Source organism: Leopardus geoffroyi, chromosome A1 (genome assembly GCF_018350155.1).
Source record: "Leopardus geoffroyi isolate Oge1 chromosome A1, O.geoffroyi_Oge1_pat1.0, whole genome shotgun sequence".
NCBI lineage: Eukaryota > Metazoa > Chordata > Mammalia > Carnivora > Felidae > Leopardus > Leopardus geoffroyi.
This window is the reverse complement of record NC_059326.1, coordinates 84825126-84835871: the sequence shown is the minus strand read 5'-3', so window position 1 is coordinate 84835871 and position 10746 is coordinate 84825126.

Genomic DNA, 10746 nt, shown 5'->3' with positions numbered 1-10746 from the left:
GTTTCTCCCCTCAAAAGTCCCCCTTAAAATTTATTGCAGGGCTGGTTCTGTGGTCACAAACTCCTTTAATTTTTGTTTATCTGGGAAACTTTTTATCTCTCCTTCTATTTTGAATGACAGCCTTGCTGGATAAAGAATTCTTGGCTGCATATTTTTCTGAATCAGCACACATTGGATATATCCTGCCACTCATTTCTTGCCTGCCAAATTTCTGTGTGTAGGTCTCCTGCAAACCTGATATGTCTTCCTTTATAGGTTAGGGACTTTTTTTCCCTTGCTGCTTTCATGATCCTCTCTTTGCCCGAGTATTTTGTGAATTTGACTATGATATGCCTTGTTGATGGTCGTTTTTTGTTGAATCTAATGGGAGTCCTCTGTGCTTCCTGGATTTTGAAGTCTGTGTCTTTCCCCAGGTTAGGAAAGCTTTTTTTCCACTATGATTTTCTCACATAACCATTCTACCCCTATTTCTCTCTCTTCCTCTTCTGGGACCCCTATGATTCTGATGTTGTTCTTTTTTAATGAGTCATTGATTTCTCTAATTCTTAAATCATGTTCTTTTGCCTTAATCTCCCTCTTTGTTTCTGTTTCATTATTCTCCATAAGTCTGTCCTCTATATTGCTGGCTCTGTTCTCCCTCATCCATCCTTGCCGCCATGGTATCCATTTGAAATTGCAGCTCAGTTATTGCATTTTTTATTTCATCCTGACTAGTTTTTACTTCTTTTATCCCTGCAGAAAGGGATTTTATTCTATTTTCAACTCCAGCTTGTATTCTTATTATTGTGATTCTAAATTCTGGTTCAGACATCTTGGTTATATCTGTGTTGGTTAAGTCCCCGACTGTCATTTCTTCCTGCTCTTCCTTTTGGGGTTAATTCCTCCGTTTCATCATTTTGAAGGGAGAAAAGGAATTAATAAGGTAGAAAAAAATTAAAATATTAAAATTAAAAAAACTAAACACACACCTACAAAAAAAAATCAAATAAATGATGCTTGATCCTAGGTGTGTTTAGGTCTGGGTGTTGAAAGTGGCTTGATAGATTAGAGAGAAAAAGGGAGGGATTAAAAAAAAGGAAATTTTTTGAAAATTTGAAATAATGAATACACTGAGGTAGACTAAAATGAAATGATAGAAGTAAAGTAGAATTTTAAAAAATTACACAAAAGTAAAGCATATAGTAGAAATAAAACAAAGAAAATATTTTTAATAAAAGTTAAAAATAAAAATGAATTTGTTCTCTTTCTGTATTAAAGAAAAGAACAGAAAAAGAGAAAAAATAAAAATAATAAATAAAGGAAATCATTTGAAAATTGAAAAAGTGAGGGGCGCCTGGGTGGCGCAGTCGGTTAAGCGTCCGACTTCAGCCAGGTCACGATCTCGCGGTCTGTGAGTTCGAGCCCCGCGTCGGGCTCTGGGCTGATGGCTCAGAGCCTGGAGCCTGTTTCCGATTCTGTGTCTCCCTCTCTCTCTGCCCCTCCCCCGTTCATGCTCTGTCTCTCTCTGTCCCAAAAATAAATAAACGTTGAAAAAAAAAAAAATTTAAAAAAAAAAAAAAAAAAGAAAATTGAAAAAGTGAATACACTGTAATAGACTAAAATAAAATGGTGGAAGTAAAATAGAATTTGAAAAAATTTACACAGAAGTAAAAAATATTGTAAAAAATTTAAGTAATAATATTTTTAATAAAAATTGAAAATAAAAATTATTTTTCTCTTTCTGTATTCAAGAAAATGAAAAGAAACAAAAAAGAGAGAAAGAAAAGAAAAAAATAGGAAACGTTTGAAAATTTGAAAAAGTGAATACACTGAAGTACTAAAATAGAGTGATTGAAGTAAAATACAATTGAAAAAATTTACACAAAAGTAAAAAAATTAAAGAAAGATATTTTTAGTAATAATTGAAAATAAAAGTGAATTGTTTCTCTTTCTGTATTCAAGAAAAAGAAAAATAAAAAAGAGGACAAAAGAAAGAAAGAAAACTGAATAGATGGACCTGCTAACAGACTGCAATATGACTGAAATTATTTTGTTTTCCCCTAGAAGTCAGACTATGAAGCTCTTTATAGTCCAGAGACTAAGCAGGTGGTGAGACTTCTGTTCTTGAAGAGGGAGGTTGGCCCAGTTGGACGGGGCTCAGTGTAACGGCTCCGTTCTCCACTAGATGGCACTGCTAGCTTACTGGGGTGGATTGTTGTGGTGCTCCTAGGTGCATATGTGCATGTATGGATCAGTGAAAATGGTGTCACCCAGCCACCCACTCTCGAGTATTGGAACTCTGCTCTCCCCAATCAACAATCATGCACCGTCCTTCATCCTCAGCTTTTGTCCACTCCCCCCTTTACACTGTCCATGACCAAGCCACAGGTAGTACCTCTCTCCCGAGTATTGTCTCACAGGTGGCTGATTTCCCTGGCCCCTTATTTATGAGGGAATGCAGTTTTGACCCATTCTTCCCCTCTGTGGAATGGCCAAATGCTGGCCTCTCCCAGGAAAGTTCACAGGACCATGCTACTGCTGATGCCCAGAGACTGCAGCCAGGTGCCAGCCCGCCCCAGGAAAAGTTCAAGAGATAGTGTAGCAGAAGAGTTTCAGGTATTATGGAAAATCACAACACACATCTGGCACCAGGCTTCACCCTTAACGACATTGTTCCAGTACCAGTGAATGTGGCTGTTCTCTGGGGTCTGCTAGTCCCAGGTTGCCTCACAGCCTCTACCAAATGTCCTTCCAACAGTGGAACTGCTTCTCCCCATGTGGCCTGAGAACCTACTGGACCCCAGTCTATTCCTGGGGATTTGCCCTTCCCACCAGAGCACTGCCAGGTATCAAACGGCAGAGTTGCAGACTCTGCACTCTGCCTGTTTACAGTCTTAATGAAATTTAAACCCTCTTTTTTGTCCTGTCTCCCTTTTTAGTTTAGTCCCTGCGGCTTTTTCCAATTTTCCACTTCTTCTCCAGCTGCTTTTGAGGAGGGATGTTTTTCCCATATTCTCCCCACCCTCTCTCCCCCACTCCCCGCCATCTCCATCCTCTCTCCACATGCAAAAGCGGTTCCCTACCCTCCTCGGCTTCTCTCTTCCCAAGTTCACCTCTCCACGCTGCATACCTGCTGAATTCTGTGGTTCAGGTTGTGCAGATTGTTGTGTTAGTCCTCAGATCAGTTTTGTAGGTGTGCAGGATGGTTTAGTGTTGGTCTGGCTGTATTTCATGGACGCGAGACACACATAAAACGTCCATTCTGTTCTGCCATCTTGGTTCCCTCCTCCTACCTGTTCAGGTTTCTTAACACAACGTATTGAAAATATTGTCTTGTCTCCATTGTATAGTGTTGCCTTCTTCATTATACCTTAATTGACAATATAGGTGTGGGTTTATTTCTGGGATCTCTCTCCTGTCCCATTGATCTATGTGTCTATTTTCTTTTCCACAACCATAGACTTTGGTATTCTATAGCTCTGTAGCATATCTTAAAATCTGGGATAATGGTAATCATTTTTCTTCATCTTCAGTATTGTTTTGGCTATTCATGGTCTTTTTTTCATATATATATTATGTAAATATTTGTTCTTGTTCTGTGAAAAGTGCTTTTGGTATGTTGAAACCTATAGATTTCTTTATGTAGTATGGAGATTATAACAATATTGATTCTTCCAGTGCACGACCATGGAGTATCTTTCTATTTGTTTGTATTTTCCTTGACTTCCTTCATCATTGTCCTTAGTCTAGAGAGTATGTCTTTCATTGTCTTTGCTAAATTCCTTCCTAGGCATTTTAGTCCTCTGGTGCAACTGTGAGTGGATTATTTGTTGGTTTCTCTTTCTGCAACATCATTATGAGTGTATGGAAATGCAAAAGATTTCTTATATTAATTTGGTGTCCTACAAATTCCTGAATTAATTCGCAGTTGTAATACTATTTTTTGGTGACTTCATTAGGGTTTTGTATATATAGTGCCATTTCATCTTCAAATAATAATTTCTAGTTCTTTCTTACCAATTTGGATTTTTAATTTTTTTCCTTATCTTATTGCTGTGACTACCACTTTCAATACTGTGAAATAAAGTGAAAATGGATATTTTTATCTCCTTCCTGATCTTAGAGAAAAATTTTTCTCTTTTTCAGCATTATGTCAGCATGTTTTTTTCCCCACATATGGCCTTTTCCAGGTTGCAGTGAGTTCTTTCTAATTCTAATTAACAGTTATTATATTATTATATATTATATTATTATGTAACAATAACTAATTAAGAGTTATTATAAGACATTATATTTTGTCAAATGCTTTTGATCATCTGTAAAGATGATCATATGGTTTTTATCCTTCATCTTGATAATATGATTTATCAAATTGATTGATTTGTAAAGCAAATTAAAATCACCCATGCCTCACCAGAATAAATCATAGTTGATAGTTGTTAATGATTTTTGAAATATAAATTTGAATATGGTTTGGAAAATTTGTTAAGGAATGTTTGCATCTATATACATAAAAGATATTGATTTGCAGTTTGTTATTGTTTTGTTTTTAGTGTCTGCATCTGGTTTTTTTATCTGTGTAATATTGGATTTGTGAACTACATTTGAAAGTTTTCCTTTCTCTTCTATTTTTTTTTGAATACCTTGAGAATATTATTAATTCTGCTTTAATATTGATGGAATTCACCTGTCAAGCTATATGATCCTGGATTTGCTCTGTTTGGTTGTTTTTCTTTTATTATTACTTATTCAATTTTATTACTAATAACCACTCTGTTAAAATATTGCACTTCTTTCTGATTCTGTTTGGAACAATTATACATTTCTAGTAACTTACCTATTTCTTCAAGTTTTTCCATTTGTTGGCACATAATTTTTCTCTACATTATTTTATAATTCTTTGTGTTTCTATGTTTCTGTTACTACTTCATCTCCTTTATTTCTGATTTTATTTATTTGAGTTCTCTTTTTTTATAAGTTGGCTGATTTTTTTCAGTTGTGTTTACCCCCTTAAAGAAATACATCTTGATTTCCTTGCTATTTTCTATTTCTTTTAGTTTATATTTTAAAACCGTGGATTATTGTTTAAATTTCATAACAAGAAAATGCTGGGGGTGTTGTTGATGGCCTGATGCATACTCAGATAGCATGTGTTGCTGATGGAGAGACCTTTCCTCATGTGATTATGTAATGCAGCTTACATGTTTAAGATCTTATATTCCAAAAGTAATTTTATTCACACATAAACAGAGCAAATTATAGAGAATTTCAGCATACTCTCTGCTTCCACACATACAAAGCATCCTCCAGAATCAACATACCCTACCAGAGTGATACATTATTTACAATTGATAAGCCTATATTGATGAATTTTAATCAACCAAAGTCCAGAGTTTACATTATTGTTCATTCTTAGTGCTGCACATTTTTTAAGTGTTTGGAAAAAATTATATTGAGTTGTATGCATAATTATAGAATTAAACCGAATATTCTGATTGTTCTAAAAGTTCTCTATGTTCCAAATATTCCTCTCTCTCTTTTTTTTTGAAACCACTGGACTTTTTACTTTCTTTGTAGTTTTTCTTTATCCAAAATGTCTTATAGTAGAAATCATATAGACACAGCCTTATTACTAGTTTACAAAATTTGCTACTCGAATACTAGATGTTGTTTGATAAAGGAGTGCATTTGTGATGAGAACTGGGTGAGGTATGGAAGTGTTGGATGAAAAAATTGTATACTTAAAATTAATATTACACTGTATATTTAAAAAATTGGGATTTAAATAATTTTTAAAAATGGACCATGACTACAGCAATCATGATAATGATTAAGGTAAAGCTTAGCTATAAAATGCTACTCTTGACACGTGTCACAAAAGTGAATAATTTGTAGGTTTCTAGAGTTGTTTCCATTTTGCTGTATGTATGAAATAAAAAAGCCCTGAGAAGAAACAACTGAGGAGATGGAGGGTCAGGGAAGATGGAATACACCACTACAGGAGCTTGTAAGTCTAGTCAAATAAAATACCTTGGCAAAGGGATGTATATATTAATCTTAAACCTGCTTGAATGGAGATTCACTTTTAACATTTACTAAGTGCACCTGGCCAAACAGGTGTGGGATTCAATGCTAGAAGGCAAGCTACAATTTTCTAACCATGCATGTGACCGGGCACATTGCTGAGTCCCCTATGAAGATTACTTCACCTAAGTAAAGTGGAGGAGAAATTTTACTCATTCCCACAAATGTTCTGTGTCATCTAGCTATGCACCTGAAACCAATTTAGAACACATATGAAGACTGTCAAAGCTCTTGCACCATGTGAGATACCTTGGGAAATCTGACATGGTGTTTTACTCATTCAAAATTAGTGTTACTGAAAGACTTTTGGTTGGATGACAGGTTCCATACAACTCACCAGAAGGGTTATCTATGAAAAATATTTTACATAAACAAAATGTTGGAAGCCAGGTGTTTCTCATCCACTATTATCCAGGAATTAGGTAACTTCAGTTTTCTCTGTGGTGTCTCTCCTTCATATAATATCCCAAAGATAGGGCTGTCCTGCTTCTATTGGCAATATGACACTTATGGGTATAGAGATGAGCTGAGGACATCCCTTCCCAATAACCACTTCTTGTAGTCCCATCTCATGCAATCAGACTCACTCTAAAGTCTCAGTTGAGTTTTTCTCAGCTTCATTACCAGTGAGTGGTCAAGAGTCATATGGGAGGTGAATTAAGGGAGAATTTCTTTGTTAAAGTCATAGAATTCAATACTCATATTTTGGTTGTATATGTTATTGAATTATAACTATCACCAGTTGATATAACCAGATTAAAGGTAAATTTAGTTAAAGTTATTAAATTCTATAAATTTATAAAGTTAAATTTATGTTTGTTTATTTAAATTTACATTTATTTATTATATAAATTTAGAAATTTATAGATTCTGGAATGATATTTTTATTTTTGTGATGTTCAACTTGAATTTGAATGCTTTTTAGTTTTTCTCACTTTCATTGCTTAGGCTTTTCTTCCAATGTTGCTGAAAAGTAAATGCTTTAAACGAATGATGTCTTCGTCAGTCAGCATTGTTTTCATCTCCAGTGTACAATTACCAAAAAACAGTAGATGCTTTTCAGTTATTCAGTGGTATCTGATGATTAACATACTTGTTATTTTGGCATTTTTACATTTTACAAAAACATTTGCATAGAACTAATCTATTCAAAAAGTGTCTTTTTTCTTTTTGAAATTGCTAGCTCCGTTTCTCACGGTGTCACTATCACCACTGAACAAATCAACTTACCTGCACCTTGTCACTTCCAATTCTCATAATGACTTTATGTTATCAATAACTAGTTATGGGATTTGAAATTTTTTATAGAATATGGTAAAACTAATGGGGATAATGATGCTATTTACTAATGCAATAATAAAACAAAGATAAGATGTGATTTTTGTCATATAGATTATATAGATGGTGTGTATGTGAATGTGTGTATGTCTGTGTTTCAGACTGGGAAGGACTGTATGAATATTTTATAATGTATTAAAATATAATTCTAAATGCAAAATATTTTATAAATATGAGGAAATACATTGTATTAAACTTTACTTTCTTCTAAATAACATATAATCTACTGAGTAATATCACTTGGATTCTTATAAATTATTTCTTCCTTTCATTACACCTTAGTATTTCAGACATTTGATGTCATTCCAAATAATTTAAGATGAATGTTTGTCTCAGGTTTATTTAATGGTGATATTTGCCCACTATCATCTATGACTAAGTGCATAATTGGGGTTTAAATATTAAAAATAATATTGAGAATAGCCTGAAATGAGAATATAAAAATGAGGAGGAACTTCAGCTGTAGTAACTGCCTTCTGAGACTGCTCAGGGATTTCATCCTCAACCCAGGAAAATCCAGCTCCCTTTTCTCAGAGTGACTGGCTGAGATGTACTTTTAGACTTATAAGTTGTCAAGATATAAGCTGGGACCAAGTTTCCCTTTGCACTATCACCAGCCTAACAATTCTTTAGATTTTACTATTTCATTTCTATGGATACAATCAATGTTTTAAAAAATACCATAATTTTTCCATGGTAGTTTTGCCAGATTTACCAAATATAAACATAAAATATAGAGTAGTTTGAAATTCAGAAATCCAACAATAACTTGTTGTACCACTCTACTATGTTTACTTACTTACATGTAATATGTGTATGTGATAGTTGGGACATACATATACTAAAAAAGTACATATCATATGCCTGATAATCAAATTTAACATACACTTTATTGCTCACCTTGAATCTATGGGAAGCATGACATTTTCTTGTTCAGGCTCAGCACTCAAGCCCTCAAGATTGTCAGTGGAAAAAACTACAGGAATACACTTTTTCAATTTATAACCATTTATACAAAGCAGGCATGAACTAGACGTGGCCAACCACATATGCCATGATCTGGTAAAATTTAACATTATAATTTCTATCTATGTCATTTTATTGAATGGATTCTATTATCTATTTTGGTATATGATTTTTAATACATACTTTGTATCTTTAAAATGATTTACATATACAGTTATTGAATAATTACAAATATATTAGTGGCCAACACCAAATGATGTTTTATCATACTGGATTGCTGACCCTAAGCTTTGGATATCATTGTGCCTCTACCCATATTATCCAACTCTCTGGGGTCCAACATGACAGCAGAACCCAAGCGTTCTGTGAATAGAGATATATATTTGTGGCTGATAATAGTGATTAAGAGAATTGAAGATAAATTTGTCATATCATAGATTAAACATTTGGAAAAATTGTTATAGCCATTTAATCAAAGATTTGTTTTATAAATTATTGTTTTATAAAATCACATATATCAATGCTTTACCTCAGCAATGACATTCTAAGTCTCAGCCAAGAACACTAACTCTCAAAATTTCTTCACTGAAAACAAAAGTAAGCACTCTTTCAGGAGAAAAATAAACAAAATAAGTAATACAGTTAAAAAATTTAAGCCCTGGATCACATTAATTAAATAGATAATTATGCATGTATACACGGCAAATACCATGAAAAAATTATGGCAAAATTATTCATGTATATTTTACAGAGTGGTCTAATATCCTGATCAGACATGATAATGAGTAGGTTTTTGTAGGAGCATTTTTCCCCTTGCTAATAGTGTGTCTTTTTTTATTATTTTTTCAATATATGAAATTTATTCTCAAATTGGTTTCCATACAACACCCAGTGCTAATCCCAAAAGAAGCCCTACTCAATACCCATCACCCACCCTCTCCTCCCTCCCACCCCCCATCAACCCTCAGTTTGTTCTCCGTTTTTAAGTCTCTTATGCTTTGGCTCTCTCCCACTCTAACCTCTTTTTTTTTTTCTTCCCCTCCCCCGTGGGTTTCTGTTAAGTTTCTCAGGATCCACATAAGAGTGAAAACATATGGTATCTTTCTCTGTATGGCTTATTTCACTTAGCATCACACTCTCCAGTTCCATCCACGTTGCTACAAAGGGCCATATTTCATTCTTTCTCATTGCCACATAGTACTCCATTGTGTATATAAACCACAATTTCTTTATCCATTCATCAGTTGATGGACATTTAGGCTCTTTCCATAATTTGGCTATTGTTGAGAGTGCTGCTATAAACATTGGGGTACAAGTGCCCCTATGCATCAGTACTCCTGTATCCCTTGGGTAAATTCCTAGCAGTGCTATTGCTGGGTCATAGGGTAGGTCTATTTTTAATTTTTTTGAGGAAACTCCACACTGTTTTCGAGAGTGGCTGCACCAACTTGCATTCCCACTAACAGTTCAAGAGGGTTCCCATTTCTCCACATCCTCTCCAGCATCTATAGTCTCCTGATTTGTTCATTTTGGCCACTCTGACTGGCATGAGGTGATATCTGAGTGTGGTTTGATTTGTATTTCCCTGATGACAAGTGATGAGCATCATTTCATGTGCCTGTGGGCAATCCAGATGTCTTCTTTAGAGAAGTGTCTGTTCATGTTTTCTGCCCATTTCTTCACTGGGTTATTTGTTTTTTTTGGTGTGGAGTTTGATGAGCTCTTTATAGATTTTGGATACTAGCCCTTTGTCTGATATGTCATTTGCAAATATCTTTTTCCATTCCGTTGGTTGACTTTTAGTTTTGTTGGTTGTTTCCTTTGCTGTGCAGAAGCTTTTTATCTTCATGAGGTCCCAGTACTTCATCTTTGCTTTTAATTCCCTTGCCTTTGGGGATGTGTCAAGTAAGAAATTGCTACGGCTGAGGTCAGAGAGGTCTTTTCCTACTTTCTTCTCTAGGGTTTTGATGGTTTCCTGTCTCACATTCAAGTCCTTTATCCATTTTGAGTTTATTTTTGTGAATGGTGTAAGAAAGTGGTCTAGTTTCAATCTTCTGCATGTTGCTGTCCAGTTCTCCAAGCGCCATTTTTTAAAGAGACTGTCTTTTTTCCATTGGATGTTCTTTCCTGCTTTGTCAAAGATGAGTTGGCCATACTTTTGTGGGTTTAGTTCTGGGGTTTCTATTCTATTCCATTGGTCTATGTGTCTATTTTTGTGCCAATACCACGCTTTCTTGATGATGACAGCTTTGTAGTAGAGGCTAAAGTCTGCGATTGTGATGCCTCCTTCTTTGGCCTTCTTCTTCAAAATTACTTTGGCTACTTGGGGCCTTTTGTGGTTCCATATGAATTTTAGGATTGCTTGTTCTAGTTTCGAGA